Source organism: Rousettus aegyptiacus, unplaced genomic scaffold (assembly GCF_014176215.1).
Source record: "Rousettus aegyptiacus isolate mRouAeg1 unplaced genomic scaffold, mRouAeg1.p scaffold_m13_p_8, whole genome shotgun sequence".
In the NCBI taxonomy this organism is placed as follows: Eukaryota; Metazoa; Chordata; class Mammalia; order Chiroptera; family Pteropodidae; genus Rousettus; species Rousettus aegyptiacus.
In genome coordinates this window covers 57017511-57041790 of record NW_023416311.1, presented here as the reverse complement: position 1 = coordinate 57041790, position 24280 = coordinate 57017511, and the positions used below count along the sequence as shown (strand labels likewise).

The 24280-nt window shown below is 34.5% G+C and overlaps 1 pseudogene; it reads right to left on the bottom strand.

Annotated features, from left to right (window-relative positions):
• Nucleotides 1-1991: 1991 nt before the first annotated feature.
• On the bottom strand, nt 1992-23208 carry LOC107510981 (annotated as a pseudogene).
• Nucleotides 23209-24280: the final 1072 nt, after the last annotated feature.

Genomic DNA, 24280 nt, shown 5'->3' with positions numbered 1-24280 from the left:
AATAAGTGGAACTTATTATTGAAGTCTTCCTTATCTAAACCCAGTAAAATCAATTTTAGACAGTCCAATTAGTGGGTCTCATGTTTATTAGTTGGAAATATTTTATCTTTTATCTAGAATTCACACATACATATTGCATTTGATCAGGATGGCAATTAGAATAAAATCCTGGACTTAATTTTTTTAAAGACTCCAAGACAAACTAAACTTTACTAAGTACATAAACTTCTCAGGGAGTTACCATTCTCCTTTTTTCATTAATTTTTTCCTTGAAATGTTAAAACTAATGACTATATCTCAAATTGTGCAAATTAATGGTAATTAAGAATGCTGAAGCTTTATAAAAATATATAAAATTATTCGCTGGAAAAAAAGGAAGGGGAGAATGTTTTTGAAGTGTGTAGTCTAATTGTTTCATTGGAGAAAATTTACTTTCATACATATTTCTACTTAGTTTCAGGTTGAGCTATGTAATTTTTATATATTTTTTCTTTTTTTCTTCAAGTTTTGGTACATTATAGTAGTTGATTTAATTTTTCACGGATTAAAATGCAAGCATTTTATTAGTGTCTTTTGATACTAGGGCCCAAATTCTTGCCTTAGGAAGAAATAGTAAACTATGATCCATGAACTTGGACAGTAACTGAATGCTCAATTGGTCATATTAGAGTTGTTACATTTCTTTAGCATAGACACCGGATATCATATTTGTTTTACATCTTTCCGAATGTCAAAACACATCTATTCTGAGGTTCTTAATGATAAAATGTAATCCTTGAGAATTTAGAACACAAGAAAGGCTAGAAAAATTTTATTCTCAACATCATATGCTTTTTATTACTATTGATATTAGATATACCTGAATATTGTTTTAAGTGTGGATACAATTAGATAAGCTAGACTTATATCAATAACAAAGTTTACATATTCTTTCTGTTTTAACACTTCATAGACATTTTCACCCAACAAATTATAGACCTCTCTTTGAAATCTCATTGTCAATGTCCATTTTCATTCCTAAACTCAGTATAAAAGGCAAAGTTTTTGCATATTCACTTCATTCCATGCAGCCACAGTTGAGTCACCATGGTCTTCTCAAATCCATGCATGGCAGCTGCTGAAATGAATGCTGAGGTGGTCAGACATAAAATAGCCCACACTAGTAGAAGTCAGATTAAATCCACTCCTAATCACATAGGGCTTTAGGGCTTGGATTGTCACTGAGTCTCAGACAATGTATGTAATTTCACCCACTGAGTTAGAAACTATAATTCTGATGCAATCAGACTGTGCTAAATAATCTTAAATATAATGAATTTGAAAGCAGTAATTTTTCTCTGGACCAAATTGTGGTAACTCTCTCTCTCTGTTACTGACAAAGCCCTGAGATCACCACCACAACCTTAAAATTGTTTTTGACAAAGTCATCTTTTCCATCACAATTTTGGGTATCTGAAGAAATAAGCTCTTATTTTGTAGATCCATATATTTTTTCTTTCAGTTTATCTCCCAAAATAATAGCAAGGGCATGTTCACTAGCAAAACTTTTACCCAGAATGCTGATGGCCCAAGATATACCATGTCTACATGTCATGAGAGCAGTTATCCTAAGTGGAAAGTATATTAAACTGGTTTTTTTAGAAAGTGAAGAGTAAGATAAGAATTAAGGTGCTAATACTTTTGGGGAAGTGTTTGCCCTGATGGTGAAGATGAGAGGAAAGCGAAGCAAGACAAAGGAAGGTGAAACCAGTGTGCTATGATATGCTACCCTACTGATTTCTGCTTAACAAGTTGCCACAAAGAGACATGGTAGTCTGCCTTGCCCTTATGTTACCTGGCACTCAGAACTTGTTTGTAAAGTTTGCAACAAAAAAGCAAGCCTCTGAGGAGTCCATGGAGAAGAGAAAGAAAAGGGAAGGAATTTATGTACCTGACTCATTCCAGTCCCTCTGCTCAAGGTTCACCTCACAGAGAGCCAATTCCTTAAACTTTTAGGTTGTATCTTCTAACCTTCTATTGGCCACACAGAAAGCCATGTTGTAAGGATTTGCATCAAAATCATCAAGTGAAGGGGAAAATAAGACAGCCAGGCTGTTGATCAAGAAAGAAAAAGAAAGAACATGTAGTTCACAGAAATTTGAGACCCATTAAAATATATCACCCAATGTGTTCTTTGCATTTGCCCCATTTCAAAACACAGTGGTAGATTTTTAGAGATCTCATACATAGCATGTAAACAAAACTCCCTTTTCTTCTTTAGCTACCATGACACTAATCACTGCTGCAGCATGGCAGGACACTGGCCATGGTTCCCACAAAGAAATCACTACTTATGGTCTCTCTCGAAGCCAAGGAGGAAAAGCTCAGAATTTTTAAAGGTTTAGGAATTCAGTTTTTGCTTCATATATCCATCCCTAGGCAGCTCAAAATGGGTACAGAGTTGTTGGTCTTTAAACCTGTCAACTCATATTTTTCACAAACACATACACATACTCCTTGTGCACGGTAGGCCTAGCCCAATCCAGTGAAGGATGGATCTAGTATGTAAAGTAAATCTCAAATCCTGGGATTAGAGGCCTGGAATAGGAATCCTTCATTACACATACATAGATAAACCTCACCTAATCTTGGCGTCCCCTCTGTGCCTTTCAGCTGGCCCAGCCTCTCCTAACTTCTATATTACCTATTCCTGTTCCAATCTTACTATCAAAGATCAGCCAGTTAAAACCTAGCCTTCCATGAAACACTGAAGGTAGAGAGGTGTCAAGAAGATAATATGCCAAAAAAGCCAGCTCTAATGGGCAAAAATGAGGTAGTTCAATAGGCAATACACTCCAAATAATTATTTTCCCGAGTAATAAAACAACAAAAAATATTCCTGCTGTGTATACGTGAATATGTTGTCCACTTATCCCTGAGATTGCTTAGATACCTGAGAACACAGTGCAGAAATGAGGGCCTTAGGTTAAAATACAAAAACAGAATATTTATATTAGGAAAAACAGGTTAAAATTACAAGCTAGTGCAGTTGGCATCCTGGAGAAAGTGGGACCAACGGTGCAGTTATCCAAAGGACCAGAAAGGGGTGGGAGTGAGCTTAGGAGCGGCAGATCTGCAACTCTTCCCCCAACCACCTCTTTTGCCTATCATCACGACCCATTGCGTGGGACAATTTTCAGCACCCTAGCCCGAGACTGGGTTAAGAGGAGACAACATGTGGGAAAACCCTACCTTATCTGTGAGAGATTACCTCCCATAATGTAGTTGTTTGTAGGCTTGGTCCATCAATCTGGTCTCATGTTTAATATTTTCACTCTGGCATGAGAAATATTATTACATATGCTTTTTTTAAAAGGAAAACAACTTCCCTGTCCAACTCACTTTCAAACCTGGAGATTGTGGGGGTGGAGATACAGATAAAGCATGCAGGAAGGGATTTCTACCAAAGTTCTCACTTTGATAGAGCCCTGTGCCAAAAGGGAAGAGGGAGTGAGGCTGTGAATCCCGGCCTGAGGTACATGGTAGTGCCAGCTGCCCCCTACCTGCCATATCCCCACTTTCTCCATTCTGCCGATTGATGCCTACTCCTTGAAACTGCCTGATAGCAAAAAGAGAGTTTCCCTCCCCCATGCGGGAGAGGACTATGGATCTCTTCTTCCCCCCAAAAGTAGGCTGGCTTTCCCTGTGAACTGGGGGCCTACTGGACCTAAAATGAATGTGAGGCCACCATATGGCTGATGCTCTGCCAGAAGTTGCACTTCTTAGGCTAGGGTGGCACTTGCATTTGTTGGCAAGATGATCTAGACCTCCACAGTTGTAGCACCTGTCTTGCTTTGATCTCCACTTCTGCATGTTCTTTCCTTTGTGATTCCCTCTCACTCCCAATACAGGACACCCCAGCAGGGCTGGTGAATCAGATAGATTCCAGCCCCTTGGTGGACTTCTTAAAGGTGAACTCTTCTGCCTCACCCTCCTTCAGACTCCTGAAGCCCTCCATGTGCAGCTCATTCTGGTACATAAAGCCATTCACTCAGGGGTCTTCCGTAACCCCAGGGCAGGTGGCCAGGGGCAGGGAGCTGAACCCCACATGCACATTGAAACATTTGTAGATGCCAGCACTGTGGAGCAGCTGCAGCCCTCAACTGCCTTGGCACCACCACCTGCAAACTGCTGGTTTGATGCAGAGTCCATGGTAGTACGCAAAGTCTGTGGCCCCAGAGAATTCCAGAGGCAAAAAAGTCTGATTTTGCATCTTTTTAACTTAACATTATGTGTTGAACATTTGCTTGTATATTAATCTTCAAAAATAACAGTTTAAATGGTTATTTAATGCATCTCCATTATACTAATATTCCATAACATATTGACCATTGCTTTATTAGATACAAGTGGTTTCTGTGTTTTTATTATCAGAAATAATACTATGATGAACACTATTATCTGAATTTTGATGATTTTCTAGAGATCAATTCACAGAAGGATAAAAGGTGAAAGAATATAAATTTCTGGAGAATTATTAATATATTATAATAAATGCTGCCATCTTTTGTATGTACGAAATATTGTATATATTTACAATCTTGTCAACAGAATATGAAAATGCTTCAATGAAAATATTCGGCAGATCTCACAGATTTTCATATTATACTAATGTAATAAAAGTCCAGTTAACCAAAAAATCACCTAATTCCAAATTTCTATCAACTTTAAATTTCTTCCTAACCCACTGAAATCCTGGAATAGGGAGGGGAAGCAAACATAAACAATTTTGGTCTTCCCTCTCAGGGTGAGTTTTGTGGCCTTCTGGAAGCTTCTTCCGGTAAGCCACCATTAAACAATTTTCCTTTTATTACCTCTGTTAATGGTAGTTGAGTCTCTGCAGTGTCCCTTTACCCGAAAAGTGGTTCTGTGAAATGGTGGAGTCACTTATGAGAAGACTCAGGGAAAGCTTCCTTCCTCAGGGTTCCCATTGGTCCTTTGCATGTCATGGAGTCCCAGTTTACTTTCTACTGGGCCCCCTCTCCATCACTGTGCTGCTTTCAGAACTCTCCGTACAGAGAGCAGTGGCTAGGTCCTATAGCCTTTGAATTCCAAGAAATTGTAAAGCTCTTCAAACACTTCTCCTGAAGGCAATTCTTTTCACTTGATAGGAGGTAAGGGAAAATACAGTGAAGAGGAGAGGATTTTAGGAGTAAATGGTCTTTTGCATTTTTTCTCTTTCACAATCTAGAGATGATCAACAGGCTAAAGTTGTAGAAATAGTTTCATTGTCTTGGCATGTGCTGCAGAGATCAGACAGAAACTTGCTTCAGAGATGAAGGGTGTGGGACAAATCGAATTGAGACTTCTGCTTTAACTCCAAGACAATAGGAAGGGTAGCATTTAACCTTATCTTAGATATGTGGGTAGTATTTATTTACATATATGTGATACTCCTGTACCTCTACATTACATACCAATGTATTCTGAGTGTGAGTATCTGTGTATCACAATACAGGGATAAATACATTTGGAGAAGGCAAGAAAGAGCCCAGGACTGAGAAAAGTTATCCAAACCCATGCACTATCTAAAGCCTAGGATACAACTTTGGGGCAGCATTAAATCTTCCCAACTTAATTTTAACTTTTACATAAATTAATTGTAACATTTTGAAAGTTTATCCCTAGTACCTCTATCTGTAGTTACAACTGTCATTTATCTTTAGGACCTAACTGAGCATGTTAAGAATCCCATGAATCTTTTTCTCTGGTCTCAGTTCTAACAGTATGCTGAACTATCTTCTAAGGATATTTCTTTAGATGTTGGTTAAAGTTTAAAACTGGTGAGAAATTCTGAAGTGTCATCTCCTAAAATTTCCCTCAAGTTCAAATATCTAATTTTTAGAAGTCCATGCATTATGAGAAGTATCTTCATGAGGTTCTAGTGCCTATAAGAAAATATCAGTGCAGGGATATTCTGAAGTTTTGTATTTGACCTTTCTTTGGTTTTAATCACTAAAGTTCTCGACAGCTTAATAAGTTGAAGGTGTTGGGTCACAGTCTAACTTAATAAGGGCTGCTGCAGAGACTGGTCACCTCTGATTGTTCCCATAAGTCTTAGCACATCTGGTACACTGTCCTTCCATGAGAAATGTTTTCCATAACTTTCCTCTTGTTCACTACCCTGCATATAAATTGTTTTTATTAACTTGAGAATGATATAGCATTGTATATTTGTGCGAGCTTTTGCCATTTTCAGCTTTCTCCTACAGAAATAGAGTTGATTGTTTTTTCCAAAAAGGAATTAAACACTGTTTATCACCAGTGTCTTCTTTTCTCTTTTTCTACTCTCATTTAATATGGGTCAAACTAACCTTCAGTTTGACATGAGATTAAAGAACTAAACATTGTAATAAGACTCTTTGAGACAATTTACAATATGTCATAGTTGTGGGAAGAAAAGATCCAGATAAAAACACTAGATCGCTTTTGAAGACTTTTTTGTAGGACAACATATACAGATGTAAATATCTAAGAGTATTCAATTGTATATAGAAATATATGTAGTTGGATGATTGGCACATTCCTTTGTCCGGAATGATAAACAAATTGATAGACAATCCATTCTGTTTTATTTCAGTATATTTCACAAATCTAATGAAAGTCATATTTCTTCTTTCTTTGCAATTTCCCATATGGATAATAGCAGCATGGAAGTCGATCCAGATGGATAAAACTACAGTTTTATAACATGGTGCTACATCTGTATCCTCCACCTTAACCTTAGTCATGAAGAATGTATCTCGGGACCATTATTGTGAAGTAAAGAAAATTGAGTATCTTTATAAAGAAAGTGGACCAAAGACAACATGACTACATTTTTATTAGAAAATTCTGCAGGTGGAAGTAGTTTGTGCTGGAATTCATCTTATCGCTATGAAAGCCAAAATATTTGCATACTGAAGTCATCTGCCATCCCATCACTGACACTTATCTTTTGAACAAAAACATTGCTTGAATTTTTCTCTGATTATCCTATCTAGACTGAATTTATACATAAACACCATATTGTTCACATAGTATTACATGAAAAATACAAAAATGGAAGAGAAAGTAGCTAGATAATGTCAGAGAATAGTTAGTCATTCTATTAGACACATATAAAAACCAGTTCTGATCACGATAAGGTGAGTTCCATGATAGAATAGTTAGAATTTCACCTGTATCAAGCTAATAGCAATTTTGAAAAGGGTAAAGGAAATGTTCTAGCTGTATTATTTTTAATTTGCATATTGAAATGTTGAATAAAACATAGCTAAATTTTTTATGTCATTTTATACATCACTTATGTAAATTTCTATACAAAACAGTGGTTTTGCCATGTCACTTTAATATTAGTAAGACTAAACTCCTTTTTGTATTCTTTCTCTCTTCAATTACACATTATAATTCCTTCAAACACTCAAGGGCTCAGGGTTTTTCTGTTGTTTATTTTTCACTTCAACCGTTCTTTCAGAATTTCCTTTAATTTTACATCATACAACTCATTTGTAAAGGAAGCTTCATGTGACTCCACTACAAATTTCTTTGATTAACATTTTTACCAGCTTTGTCTATTCACATGAATCTAGCTACCAGATATATCTATATCCATGTATCACCCAAATCTGCCTGCTGTTCTTTATTTTCTCTTTCATTCTTGTCCTGTGGAATGCCTCACTGACATCCTTATCTATACAATATCAAAATGTGCTTCTTACAGTTCTTTCCTACACCCTATGAGATCACCTTTTCCACCACATTTTGGCTACCCAATCATTTAGCTGTCTAATCATATTCACATCTAATATTTCATGTTTCATATAGCACTGCTCACATTTCCAAGACTTATTAAATTATCTTTTTTTTCAGACTTTAAGGAGATTAACATTAGATATTCACAGAATCCCAGGGTTCTAATTTGTAACCATAATTGTATAATAATCAATTCTGAAAAATGCTCAAAGACCTTCTATTCCATCTTCCACATTTGCGACTAAAGAGAAATGCTCTAGGTGGCAAAGACAGGATTAAAAACCAATCACTTGATTTCAAGTTCACAGCTCTTAATGCAACAGCTTGCATTTACAATCCATAAGACCTGATGCAAATTAGCCTTCTGCAAATTAGCAGTCTTAAAAATGTCAGTACTCTTTACACTCCTGTATTAGGGTTCTCTAGGGAATCAGAATTAATAGGGTATATATCTATATATCATCTATATATCTATACCTATATCTATATCTATATCTATCTATATAATATATATTATATTATATATTATATAATATATAATATATAATATATAATATATAATATATAGAGAGAGAGAGAAAGAGAAAGAGAGAGAGAGAGAGAGAGAGACTAATTATAAAAATTGACTCGCGTGATTATGGAGGCCAAGAAGTCTTATGATCTGCTTTCTGAAAGCTGGAGAACCAGGAAAGTTAGTGGTATAATTTAGTCTGAGTTGGAAAGCCAAAGAACCAGGGAAGCTAATGGCATAACTCCCAGTCTGAAGTGGGGCTGCTGGTATAAGGCCCAGAGTTGGAAGGCCTGAGAACCAGGAGTTCCAGTGTCCATGTTCAGGAGTAAATGGACATTCTAAGTCAAGAAGAAAGAGAAAATTCACCTTTTCTCTACCTTCTTGTTCTATTTAGTCTCTCAACCAATTGGATGATGTCCATCCACATTGGTAAGGGGATGTTTTGACCTACTTTACTAATTAAAATACTAATTAATCTATTCCCAGAAATAATGTTTCCTGGGTATCCCTTACTTAGCTCAGTCAAATTGGCATATACAATTAATGAAGTGCTCATAAACACCCAAAATGATGTGGTTCAGAGAGCGTCCAGGTTTTTGGTGAAAACGTGGAGATTTGGGGAGATTGATGTACTCAGAGTAAGCATGGAAGCTCTGTACCCTTTCCCCATACTTTGTCCTATGCATCTCTTCCATATGGCTGTTCCTGAGTTATATATATACCTTTATAACAAACCTCACATCTAGTAAGCAAAAGGTTTCTCTGAATTCTCCGAGTTTATCTAGTAAATTAATCAGATTTATGGAGGAGGTCATTGGAACCTTTGATTTATTGCCAGTTGGTTAGGCTACATTTTTAGAAACCTTTAAACAGAGTGAGATAAAATTAAAAGCCTGGGAGACAACCTGGACTTGCAATTGGCATTTGAAATGGGGCCAGGGCAGTCTTGTAGGACTGAACCTTTAATCTGATGTTATCTATGGATAAATAGTATCAGAATTGAGTTAAATTGTAGGACAACCAGCTGATATCAGGGAATTGCTTATGGGTATGACGGGGAAAATGCACATGCTGGAATTGGTGACCATTATTAAATATACAAATGGACTTTTGGAGTAAGTATGAAGTATGTAAATCTTTGTGTCTCCTGTTATTCACATGAACGCGCACGCGCGCCCCCCCCCCACACACACACACATACACAGCCCACCACAGAGTAAGCATTTAATAACAAGATGGATAAGATGACCTGTCTTGTGGATACTGCCCAATTTGTTTCCTCTGCTATGCTAGTACCTAAATATTCTTGTTCAATGGGACCACAAGCAGAGTGGCCATGGTGGAAGGCATGAAAGCTATGCCTGGGCTCCTTCTCATCAAGGCAAATCTAGTTACTGCCATTTCTTAATGTCTACCAGCAGTAGAGATTGAAACTGAGCTGGTGGTAAAGCATTCTCCCTTGAAAAATTCAAGTGGTACTATGGTTATTTGGTAGCAGATGAAACACATTGGACCCTTCAAGGATAAGCAATTACTTCTTACCAGAATCTAAGAGGGGAATTAGCCAAGAGAAGAAGATGAGAGAAATATTCCAAGTGGTAGTATCAATATGAGAGAAGTCCTAAAAGTAAGAGAGCTAATGATCTTTTCCAGGAACTGAGTAAAATTTAGGAAGGTGGTAAGAGATGATGTTGAAGAAATAAGCAAAGGCCAGACCAATATCCTTAAAGACTTCTTCAAACCACAGAGAAATTTTTAATCTATTATCACATTGGTAACATGAAAGAGATAAATCTCAGTTTTCCATGTGTCTTTTTTTTTAAAAAAGACAACTTTAAATTTTAAGGTAACTAATGAGATTCCTGCATTTGAAGGCAGATCTGTTCCCAGCCCTTAAGGCACATGCTCTTCATTTGCATGTGTCTTCTGCATCCCTCTCTTTATAAAAGCAATATTGGAGACCTGAGAAATGTATTACATACTTAAGATTTTTAATATGAGTGGCCACATAGAATTTCATAATTGGAGGGCATTTTAAAGGGCATTTAGTTTAAGCTTATTCTTAGTTTTTCTATTTTTTTATCTCAAAAATGTACTCCATTTCTTATAAGAAATATAAAAATAAAATAAAGAATAATAAATATCAAATCAAAGCTTTCATATAAATTGAGAATCTGCCAAAATTGAATTATAAGTATCTATTATTCAGGGATTGGAAACCCACATGTCTTTGGTTGCCAGAGGGTAAGGAATATGAGTAAAATGGAATTAGTGTACAATGGTAGAGAGTGATATAAAAATTTCAGTTAACCAGGTTGTATGTGGCTATTACAAAGGCATTCAGATTTTTTTAAATTGAGCTCCAGATATGTTCATTTATGGTTTTTTAACACATGGTACCAAGCTGGATATAGTTGGTAGTTACCAAAATTAAATGATCATCAAAATCACTGGGCAATCCTACTAAAACATCGAAACTTCTAGGTTCTGCCTTAATGTTTTTGTTTTTGTTTTTGTATAGTTTGCTGTTGTTTGTTTTAGTTTTGTAATTTGTCTCTTTGGTCAGAGAAATCACTGATTTACGTACATTTATTCAGCTAATAGTTTATCTAACGTTTAATATCTGTCAGGGACTGCTCTAGGTGTTAGGAATATAGTAATGAATAAACCTGTTTTCCTAATCTCATGAAGCTTACTGAGTAACAATGATAATAGGTGTGTATCTACTCTTAAAGGCAATCTGATAAACTAAATTCTGTTTACCATATTAGCCAAGGGTTAATTAAGGTTTAAATTAGTTATTTAAAGAAAAGCTACTGATTAATCTATGAAAAAAATAAAGTAAAATTACAATACTCTTCCAATCTTTTATTACTTCTAATATTTAGAAATAATAATTCTACTTGATAGTCTATTTATATGAGTCAATTCTATAAATCCGATTTTATAAAATCATGAGGATAGAATATCTCACATAAGGTTTACTCAGTATTAAATTATTCACTGATGTTTTTGATACCATTTAAAACAGGATATAAAAATACAAATTAAAAACATTTAAGAGAGAAGATTTTATTTATTTACTTTTTTATTCTATGAACTTAACATAACCTTAATGCATACCTTCCCCTTCCTATAGCATTGTATTCTATTTTGTATTAATTCTTAAGAGCTACTCATAGGAGATAAGTTTACAATCTAGAGGACAAAATACGTTGTTTAATATAAGTATTTCATGGCCTCCTGCCATGATAGAATTTTCCCCAAGAATCTTGCATTTTTTTCTTTTGAGTCATATTAAGTAGTTTCTTTCACTTCCACCCATCCCAGTTCCATCCACTGGGTGGTCAGCATACTATCTGCTTAAAAACAGCTGGGGGGAAAAACACCCTGAATAATCTCCATTTTGATATAAAAAACATAACTCCCAAGAGACTTGAGGCATTGTAGTTCTAACTTGTTGACCTTGGCCAACTGTTGTGGCTGCTCGAAAATGAACAATCAATAAAGAAATTAGAAAAACTCTAGAATGTGTTGGTTTTTTTTCAAACCAGGATAAACTCAATCTAGATGAACAGGAAGAGATTGCCCATTTATTTTTCAGGGTAATGTCTATCACAGTGAAGGCCTAGTGAACACTCAGAAATAGCAAAAAAATTTTTTTTTTTTTTTTTTTTTACATTTTTGGCTGCACATTAATTTCAGGTGGACGCTCCTTTATTTGAAGTTCTTTGTGGGCAAGAAGCTACACTGTGAAATTATTCTGGTAATTAAACAAAAATAAAGTGTTCTTTCTTTTGAAGTGGTTAAAATAACATACTTTAGATATCGAAGATGGAACTGTACAGCATTAGCTAGAAATATTCTGTTACTAGACATAGTCCTTTCTTCTCATCTATTTTATTTCAATATTTTAATGAGTATTTACTACATGAAAGGCACAAGGTAAAGTGCTTTATTTGTTTGATGTAAAAAATAAAATCTTTTGTTAGCTGAGTAATTCACAAAAAAATGTATTATCATCACACTTCTTCCAGGAGATTATTGAATTTTTATTTAGGGAAAGAGAACTTGTTGGATAAATTCACATGCATAATATACTTAAAAACAGGGTACCCTATAATCATATATGGGAGAGAAAAAAACTCTAGTGTTACTATTAACAGAGTTAATAATTAACATATTTCACAAGAACAAGTTTGTATTCAGGTAGTTAAAACATAATAGTTCCGAGGTTTTTTTTCTTTCAAATCTTTTCTGTAAGCACACTTCTGCTTCTTTTGAGATTTAATTGAGATTTAATATTGCCGACATAGGCAAACAAACAAACAAAAAAATTCTGTGTTCTCTTCAAAACACCACTCATTTTGCATTGGCCTGACTTCATTTGATCTAAGTTCCATATTTTTGTTTTAACACTTCAATTCAAGGGCAATAGGCTTACCAGATAGAAGTATTAGGTATTTGGGGTGGCAGAGATGGGCAAATTTTATTGCAATGTCAAACATAGTGTTGGACCAGTGTGCTAGTCTTCTTTATTGAATTCTTTGCCAAGGAAATCCAATCCATGATAAATAGACAAATGTCTGAGATCACCATGGCTCAATCTCTGATGAGGCAGCTGCTTCCATGCTGTGTTTGTTGTTCCAGGATATTGTAAATACTAATATTTTATAAGCTTTAGTGCAGTTTAGAAATGAATCTCATAAACATAATTCACTATCTCCAAGTTTTCAAAAACACAGAGCCTAAAAAACATTTACTTTTGGTCAGCCTGTGTATTTGGCTCTCAGCTCCAAGAGCTATGATAGGCAAAGGAAATTTGAGATACACAAAGTCTCAACTACACTGTCTTTGAGAGAGGTAGAAAAAGTTTGAGTTTACATAACTGAATATAATTCCTAATGATTTAAAATGACAGAATAGAAAAAAGTACCTGCATTTAAAATTTGTAAAAAGTATTATAGCATAAATAAAGGAAACCCGTTTGAAACGATAGGCTAAAAAAAAAGTATTGATTATTTATAAAGGCACCAGGATTATTTATTTTCTTTCTTAGCAGAAACAAAGGATGTATATCATATTGCATGCAAAACATCAATTGAGAGTATTCTGCTAAAACAGTAAACCAATTAAGTCATTTTCTTTTTGAATTTTCAACTCCTTTGTTTTTGAATCTGATATATAGCTGTAGTCTCTTTCTCCCTTACATGCTTATTTCTATATTCATAGACCTAAAACTCCTCTGATCTTCCTCCATTTTTCTTCTCTCTCATAACTTCCATCCTCTAACCATTTAGGCTTCCTTTGCAAAGAAGTACCTATCCATGTAGGATCTTGGTAGTCTGCCCATTTCCTAGACATGCAACAAAAAATAAAGATGCCAACTGCCTTTTTTATACTGGAGATTGACTTGGTTAATTTTATTAGGTAGCTTAGTGCATTTTGCAGAAAAATGGAATAAGGACTGAAATAAAATCCACATCTTAAATCACAGCAACCAATAAAAACATATCGATTAATACATGGCTAGAACAGACACTACGTGAGAGTAATAGAATAGATGAAAATATTTTGTAAATTCTATAGCACTGTATACACATTACTGTGATTGTTTTTCCTTTAAGACATCTCACTGAGAGTGAATTAAATAAGATGCCAATTGCCTATTAAAAACATAGCCTTAATTAGAGTTAGGAACCCCCCTCTTTGTATTAAAGGGCAATAATGATGGAAAGACCTGCTACATGGGGGATCTTTCTTTTCTTTATCCTAAGTCGGTGATGCTATTTGGATAATAACTGATGAAAGAACTAGGGTGCCAACCAATTTGCAGTTAAGTGGCTAATTAAGACCCAAAGCAAAGCTGCCAGGAACTTGGGTCTCCCAGCTTTAAAGTGACACATAAAAGCAATTAGAATGGGGCTGGCTTTGCTAGGACATATTTAAATTTGGACTAAAGTTTGGGCCAGTTATTATTTTATGTTAATATATTCCTCTGTAAGACAGCATCAGAGAGTAAATGGAATCATTTAGGACACAAGAAATAAATTAGAATATTACTTGGATTCTCTGAATTTAAGAAGTGAATAAAAAGCATAACTATAAAATCATTTCTATGCTTGCATTCATAATGGGGTACTATATGTAATTAGATTTCCTACTCATAGAGGAAAAGAGAATAGGTACATGAAGCACACTGTTATCCAAGAGGAGAAAATCTCTTAATTCTTAGGTGTGTTGTCACCTGTCTGTCACATTGCATGAGTATGACACCTAACCCAGAATGGCAAGATTTTTAGAATTGTTGTATTTCAACTTGGGACAATCGGTTTTACATTTAAATATAGCTGCTCTAATAGCAGAAAGGAGGAAACAGATTCTTTCTGGGTTTAGAAAAAAAAAGAACGTTGAATTTGATGAGGAAAAGTAGAGAGAATTGGAGAAGATGAAAATTATAACACAAATTATCCATGTATAAGGGAATGGTGGTAGGGGACCGTAAACAACTTGAAATCATAGCTCTAGCAGCATCTCAGAGTTGTGGGGAAGTACAGTCCATTTATACTTTGCTCTTGTGATTTATGATGTCACCATTAAACCCCTTGATGGCATTATATCCTTGTAATTTTCAGTTGCCTAGCATTTTTTCTGTATACAACTCAATAACTCATTGTGTAGCTATTTCGCACACACATAAATACACATATTAGTGTGAATATGTGTGTGCTGAATCTGTCGTTAGTGAAAATCATGATTTTTGATATAATAGTAAGTTGGGTTTTAAAAGGCAAGAAATCATGGGCTAGATGTATAGTCACTGCATCATCAGCTTTGTCATGAGCCATCATAAGGAGATATGCCCTGCATGTTATTATAAACAGACTTCACTTTGATTTCGTATATATTCTTTTTAAGAATTAAACAAGCAAAACTGTTTGTAAGATCAACCAAAAGTCATTTGCAGGAAATATGTGAGATTGTGCAGAGATAAAGAAGAAAATATATTCAATTCACCTCAAATTATAGTGATAGTATTAAAAATAACAGGATTAGAAATATTAAACCTTCAGGGCTAAATTCTGCTACTCCAAGAAATATGTGGTTGGATCTCCTCACTGTCCAGGCACTGTTTCCTTTCAGAAAGTCTGGTTATGGCCAGTAACTGTGACACCATAAATCTAGAAAAGAGAAGCTTCTGGAACCTTTGCTTTAAGACTTTAATACAACTAGTCAATTAACATTTCTGTGGGGGTGAGAGGTGGTATTTCGATATCTCTTATTCCAGCTTTTAAACTGACTTCTGTAATTATTCTCCAACGGAAACATGAATGCCAGCGATTTTTCTGGGGAGTTATTTTTATTTCTATTTGAATATTTTAGCTACAATGCTGGATATGCACTGCTGGATCTCTGAGAATGCTGTTCTAAAATACTACATTTATAAAATGACCCAAGAGCACATGCTGTCTGGATTAAATTTATCCCAAGATGAGAGGTTTTATCTCTAATCATCTTCTTGTTGACTAATCTGGGCACATCTTGTGCAGGTTTGATGGTTGAGATGTAACGAGCTAAAGTGATCCAGATTCTAAAGGGGTATCCCTTTGTCTTGCTTTTGCCTTCCTGAAACATAGAGATAATAAATGTAGCTGCTCTGAATTCATCATACCTTAAAGTAACATCCTCATTGAATGAGACTGTTAATTTGATATGAGAAAAAAAACAGGGTGTTCTTTTTAAAGCAGCATAATATAAAAGATCACAAAATTATGTACATTCTCAGAAAAATATTTTTAAATATGTAAGATAGCTTTTTCACAATATATTTAAAGCCCACGTCAAGTATAATTCTAAAGAGTATTTGTTTCTGTGGAATTGTATTCTCATCTATTCTGTGGCCCATGTCACATTGTTATATTATTTTTATATGACTCTCATATACTAGACCTTGAGCTCCTCAGAAAAAGGAACCTTTACTTGCCGTTTTTATGTTCCCACCAGCATTCCACACAACTCCAGGCACATTGTAAGCACTCACCAAATAAGTATACCTTAAGAAGGATCAACTGCTGCTCTGTTTAAGACAATGGTGAGTGATATATCCCTGTTATCTGCAGTAACTTCCTTCATGTGGCTGCCTTTTTCTGCATTTGGATTAAGTTATAAAAGTATAAATTGAGATTGGATGCTGTGTCTTGCAGATCTGCCTTCCATAAAGTGTGGAAATCAGTAAGAAGGATATCCACAACCAGCTCAATATCCCAGTCTTTCTTTTTGGAAGCTTTTAATGCCAGGAAAGAAAAATTAATGAATGAGAAACTCTTAAGAAATAGAGTTTGAGAGTGAGGGCAGAATCATTTGCCTTTCTACTGTACTATACTATGGCCTATCAAAAATTTTAAGCAGCTTTACTGCCAGCTACATTTTCTCCCGTGGGTTATTTTCTTTTCTATTAAGTAATTCCTTAATGCCCAAGGAGTTAAACATTCTGCTGAAAAGAGAGTTCATAGCATCTTCAAAGATTCAAAGTCTTACTGCAAAGGTTTTCTGACTGTAATTTTAAAGTGCTACCTGTGTAGTTAAATGTCTCTCCCATGATGTATTTAGTTTAGTGATATTTCTAAGGTTATGCATATTGAGGACAGATGTTGTGTAATAAGAATCTTACCCTGAAGCACAATTCTACTTCATTTCACCATATTATCTAATACTTTTTTTAGAAGCTATCTAAACTTTCAGACTTCTCTAATTCTCATCCCAGTACAAAATCATAGTAGTAGCTAAAGAAAGGAGAACCAGATATGTCAAGCTCTGTTTTGTTTTGTTTTTCTCTGTAGTGATATAGTATCTTTCCAATTTCCAGTCAACATTTTAGAGGTACATGAGAATGTCCACCAAAAAAATTAAATACATTTTCTGAATGCATTTAAAGTTTTTTTCACTTATGAAAAGCATGCATTACACTTATCGTCAAAGGCAGAAAACATTTATTTCTTGATATTTAAACAGGGATGTGATTCAATTATAAAGTAGTTTTTCTCCTGAGAGATTAGTACATAATTAAAGATAACTTATTTATTTACCAATTTTTTTCTCTTGTTCTTGATAAAAATCATATTGTTTTCAAACCTTTGCTAATTCCAGTTGTCCAGTGCCTTAATAGCCTTGGCTGAGTGTAGGAGCAGCTTTTGGGAATGGCACACTGCCCTTCAATATCATAGTGATGTATTTATTGAAAACTGACATTGTTTTGCACTTTGGAACTTTAAAGAGAATTGCCGGAATAGATATAGCATATGGAGACATGAATGAGTGAGTGTGAGTGTGTGTGTGTGTGTGCGTGCACATGTATGCATGTGTGTGTAATCCTAAAATGAAGAGACATCTATTCTGGTAATAGCCATGTACTTGGACCCATCTACAGTTCGATTGCACATCAGTTATGATGTGTCTCCTTCTAACAGGAAGGATACCGATCTTGATGAATAGCTAAAAGGTAAGATCATTCTTAAAGGTGTGAGTGATTAATAATGGCCATGCATAGATTTTTTTCTAAGCGTGTAAATAAAATATATCATTCACATGAAGGGCAGGAGTTTGGCAGAATGATTCATAGTGCATTTGAAAGCATAAAAAGTAGAACCTAGGTTCTCCTCTAAGCATGTCAAAAAGGAAGCTGGTTTAGTCATTTAAAATATTTAAGTGGATAATGAAATATATGGGTGGATGTATAAAAATCATATGCCTATGGGACACCAAAGACAGATTATAAAAATTTTAATTACCACCAACTGAGATAAAAAAAAAAAATTCCTCTTTTGGTAGCTAAATAATAATAGAATAACAGGTAAAAGTGGATAAAAAATAAAAGTGGCAGTTCTGCATTATAGCACTTGGCCCATATGTCAATCCAACCAAGATTTACTATATAACGTTTAGATTGAAGGTTCCTATGGGAGGCTGTAGTATTATCATATAACTTGGCTCTATTGTGGTCAGCAGTCATACCATGGTACAAGAGGCTCTGTTAAGTTGTTACAACACAATACAAAAAGATTGCAAAGATATTCTTTGAAGATAGAAGAATTATTCTAGTGGTGATATCTAAATACAATGACAAGCAACCTACATGGTTGGTTTTTGTTTATTCTCTGCCAATGGCCTAGAGCACATGATATCTTGACAAAACTTAAGAAAACTAGCTTCATATGATACAATACTACATGTCAAACACTCCTATGGCCCAGTGTCATAGAGACTGTACACATCCCAGACAGGAAAAGTCTCAACCCTGAGGTCAAGGTGGAATATGACTTTTCTTTCACAAGTTACTGGTAAATGGAGGAGCATTAATTGTGCCTTTCCTGCATGAAGTCAATATTATCAAAGACTGAGTGAAAAGAAAAGTTGATTGATGAATGTTAAGGATAAAAGGATATATCGACTAGAGAGAAAAACAAGACTTATCATTTGTATTCTTTTAAGAATAAAAACTCACAATTTACTAAATTCTCTAAAGAACGTATTGACTTAATGTCATAAAAGATTTCATGAATGTTATTTTCTTTATTTAATGCCTCTTCCTGTGAGGACTTAGGGCGTACATCCTGGGCACGATATAAGGCACAGTGACATTGTCTCTCTGTAGTTGTCACGGCCTTCTCCCTGTGTTCTTTGGATGCCAATGTTCCCCAAAAGTCAAGGTTGGTATAAACAAGTCAAGCATGAAACCTATCGATGGATGGAAATCTGACAAATACAATGACACCATCAGCAGCACTACTTTTGAATGTTAAGAACAAAAATATAGGAAATACCAAAGGATCACGTCATAGATCAGACTTTATTATATCAAGGGCTTCATAGAATTTTGGAAACTAAACTCCCTTTGAGAAAATCTAAATAACGACATGCTTTACTGACTTAAAAACAGCAGAGCCTGCCATCCTCATTTCTCTCTCTTCAAAATACACATTGTGAGGATTATTCTGCCTTTGGGCATAGAGGTGTAGATATGTGTGCACATTACAGGTATAAATCTTTGGAATACTTTGGGTTTCTTGGGGTAGTAGAATTTAAAATTGGTTGTTTTACTACATATTTCAGAATTTTGGAATCTTTAGGAAAATATGGAGCACATTGTTTATAAAACACATTTAAACATTATTCAAAGTTGTGTTTCCAGAATAAAAATATTTAAATAATTATCTATACCTGGTAAGCATTCTAGTGAGCGACTATCACGTATTGTTCTGTAGTTCTAACTCAAAGTCATAATGTCTCAGTGTACATAAAAATAAAAGCATCAAATAGCTCAGAGAAATCAGGACTGAGAAGGTAATGGTTAGAATGTTAGATTATGGTAGATGCATTAAAAGGCTAATATATAGCCAAAGTTCCTTTTTAGGATATATCTATTAGGGGATTTCATGAGACGCGATTATATTTTAGTCACCAAGTTTTTATAAGAACACACTAATCTAAAAGACAAATGTCATTTTAATAAAATGTGGGTCCTATATAAATAATCACATTGTGGTCTACAGGGAAAAGAACTATACTAACCAGTAAATCATACAATGAAACCATTACTTAGAAACTTTGTCAACAATTTAGCTTTTTTCTCTTGACTTTGCCTGCAGAAAGTGAGGATGAGTGAGTCATTCCTTCCTTTTCTCTCCTGTCTGTTAGCTGCAGTTACAGTGAATGAATCTATGTGATTGTCTTCCTCATCTCATGTGGCCTGGGTGATTAAGAATTCTGCCAATTCTCCAGACTTTTGCCTGTAAGATTCTTTTTAAGCTTCCCTTTCCCTGTCCTTTAAGGAAATCTTCAGGAACTAGGTGAATGTCACTAACTATAGAGTGAGTTCAGAGAGGATTTTGCCTCCTTCCTCTCACATTGATTGTTTTCATGGCCAAGTGGCAACATGAGACACATTGAATTAAGAACAAGATGATGATCCAATAACATATATTTATTCATAACATGAGGGAGAATTAAATAATGAAGTGGTGAGACACATAGCCATATTCGCTTTGGGTTTTCCCAAAGGGGACAGTCTCTAAAATCTCTCTCTGGCTTTATGTCTTCTGTGATGACATGAAGGTTCTTTCACTTATTTTTATCTTCCCTTTTTATCTTGCTCTGATCTTTACCACCTCTCTCCTGCCCAACTCCTTGACTTCTCAAGATCTGGAAAGACCCTAGGTTTACTTGGGCAAAAGATTTTCTATGTCAGTTTTCCTGACTATGAAGCCACTAATGGTTTCCAGATTTAGAACATGGTCATTATTTTCTTATTTTATTTTCTTTAACTTCCCCATTTTTCCTTCATCACCCTAGTACTATTTGCAGATTAGCTCTCATTTAAATGCCAACTAGCTCTATAACTTATAACAAATCAATGAGTTGCTTACCAAATGATCGACAAAGAGATAATCTAGTAGAAAGTAATACAATACAAAGAATTTGTCTCTTTCTCATAGAATCTGCTCAGTTCCAGTCATCAATAAAATGTATTGTACAAAAGGGGGAAATTATTCTTTTTTGGAGTTGCAATTAGCACTTCAATTTTGGATTTAGTCATGCTTTAATTTTAATTGTTTTTAAGTGAATTTTGTTTGATTCTTTTGAAATATATACAAACAGGTGTTTTAGTGAGAAAAGTGTTTACAGAACAGTACAGGTGAGGTATTCCCAGACTGACTGGATGCAATTTTAATGACACGATCATCCTCAGGTGTGTGCTAACTTCTATTGCATTTCAATGACTTATTTATCAACAACACAGAGTGCAGGAGGATTTTTTTTTCCCCACTTTAAATTTTTATAGTGACTATTGGAAATCACAAGAAGAAGGAGGAAGAGGAAGAGCAGGAGGAGGAGGGAGAAATACTCCAGTGAAAAATAATAAAATCACAAGAATATGTTCTAATGATGCTAAACTCTGCTTCAACTAAATTTAGTCCCTTCTTCCAACTCACAAACTTCCTTTTGTGTCATTGTGTTCAAATATACTTTTCAGTAAGTTCCCAAAAATCTTTTAAGATGTTAAAATTCCAGAAAAATTATTTGTTAGAGAACAAATGTAAATACTACATACTCAGCATCTGAATGTACAGAAAACTTCTCTGAAATAACCCATATGTTCTTCTAGAATAAGCAGCAGTCTTCACAGTGAACCATGAAATATTCTGGAGGCAAATGGCAGAGTGCCAGTGTCTTAAGGGACAGCATTTTCCATTTTAAATAACAGACAAGATAAAGTTAATGTATGATTCAGTAAACCCTTCAAGGCAATGTAAGGAAAACCTTTTCTTCTTAAGACTGATGTTGGAAAGAAACAGACAAAAATTAAGAATTGCTCTGCCAGGCAGCATAAAGAATCAATTGGTGTCTTTCTGAAATTCAGGAAATTCAATGAATTGATAGACTGTTAGGAACTAGACCACACACACTGAAAGTGATTCTTTATAAGTACTAGATAGCAAAGATAACACGAAACTCTTCAGAAAGCATTGGGCACAAGAATTCATTAAAAGATACTAAATTGTGTATTAACAGGAAATGAAAAAGGCCTATTTTTTAATAGAAATCTACAAATGGAAACATTTGGTAAGGGTAAATCAATGCTTAATTGAAAGATAAGCAATTTACAGGTAAATTTCAAACTTTATTTTTTCATTTCTCATTTGATTTTTGTCATTTCTAGTTCACTTACCCTGCCTCTAAAAATGGCAAAATCTCTGTCATAAAATAATTTGGATTTAATTGACATTCCCCAAGGCAAGCAAGCTGGTAGTACAAGAATCCTTTTGAAAGCAAACACTCTTTGATGACTACAAAAATCAAGTATGATCAGATAATTTTTTGGGGGGAGGGGGTCAATTTACTAGAGTCTATCTTTATGTGGCCTATGACATAAAAATCAAAATGTATAAAATGATTTTTTAAAATTTCAGTGGGCAGCTAGTTGCTTTAAAAAGTTCTTTACATTATGATGGAAGAAACATTAAACTAAGCCACTTATTTTATCTATAGTTTTATTTTAAATTATTTAATTTACCATTAAGACATGTGAAATTTGTCCAACTGAAATCGTCATAAATAATTTCTTATCTTTTCTTTCAAAAAATAAAAGAAAAAAGGAAGTGAAAGAAAACAAGAAAACTTTTAAAAATTTCTTAGGCAAATTGAAAAATTAATTATCATAAGAAATCAATCTTAAATTTAGAGTATTACTACTAATTTTTTGGTTTCTTGGCATTATCACAGTGTTCAATCATTGACTGTAAGCCAGGATCATAAAACATACACAAAACATATAGTATTGAATTTATTAGATGATAATACCCTAGATTACAATTTCTTCTTGTAATGGGATTTTAATTGCATCTAAATAATTTTTGGGAAAAGGCTCTTTTAAAGTATTTAGGATATATAAAATTTAAAAATCTAACATTTTTCAGAAAAATAATGAAAATAATAATTGTGTTAATTACTCAAAAGGAAAAAGTTTCACTTTCTATAGTAGACTCTGGCACAGGAATAAGATCAATGTGTGTACTCCACTAATTTGAACCGTTTTAAAATATGTCTAAATATGTAGCACAGAACACTCAGTGGGTTATCAATGGCTACTCTGAATATCTGAATATGTCTGCTCCCCCGTGGCTGTGTGAACATGCTTGTGAGTTGCCGTGTGTTGGCAACAGCAGCTCCTCACCCAAGGACATCTTGATTAGCCAAAGCACACTGGTACAGGTATTCCAGTTATCCAATAACTCACTTCAAGTTTAAAAAGCTTTTTAAATTTTTCAAAACTATATTCATAAGCTCTCTTACCTTAACATACAATGTTTCCCAAATGATATCATTATTTTTTGTTGTTTCATGGTCCAACAAACCTTCCAGATCATCGTTAATAATATTTAATATTAACTGTGCTACAGAAATAATTGTGAACTATATACTAGATCTGAGACACATACCAGGCACTGAATCAAAATCATGCTGATAATTTGACTACATTGTATCTATTTTTCTATTTCTCCTTTTACACATCGACACAGGCAAACTGTACAAAGTATGCTGACTTGAATGCTCCAGTGGACGAAAATTTTTATTTTCAAGTTGTGGCTTTTCATGGGTTCATTGGTACAACATAAACAATGCAGAATGAACTGGTATGGGCCACAATGCTTCTACCATAAAAATGAGTAGTTTTACTAGGCTCTGAGTTCACATTCATTGTAGATGAGATGGTAAAACACTGTTTGTTTGTTTGTTTGTTTGTTTGTTAAAAGAAGACATTTCAAAATTACTAGTATGTGTGTTGGTCTGACAAAAGTTGTTCTGAGCCAAGATTCAACTGGTGTAAGAAACTACCAAGTTCAGCATTAGAAACACAATGACTATCTTGACACAACCAAGACTGATAAAGCTGAGAATTCCTTCAACAATATTCTTGATATTCTGTGTTTGTCTCTGATATGCTTTTCTAAGGCCATCCCTAGTTGTGAAGAGCCCTAGACAAATATTTCTGTAGGGCTAATGTCTACATTAACAATTAGATTAAAAATGAATCACAAAATTCATGAGCCTATATAAGATGGAAATGAAGACTTAGAATAATGAGTAGAGAAGAAAAAGTTATATATGAAAATTCTTTTTAGTGTCCAGGCACCATCTCTTCCTATTCACGTTCAATCTCTTAACGTTATTTATTAAATAATGTGTCATTTTCTAAATAATTTCATACCTCACACTACATGAAAAAGGTAACAGTGTCATTATTATTCACAAAGTCATAGCTCTTCAGAATGCATTTGTATTGAAACAATATTCTTGCTATTGCAATTCCCTAATGTCATTTATTGAGTTATATCATTACTCGTGAAGCTACTTTACTCAGTGGCTTCATTGTGCTATCAAAGGTTATAACTGTGCTTCACTGATGATGACCACAAATAAATGCAAGTCTTATCCCGA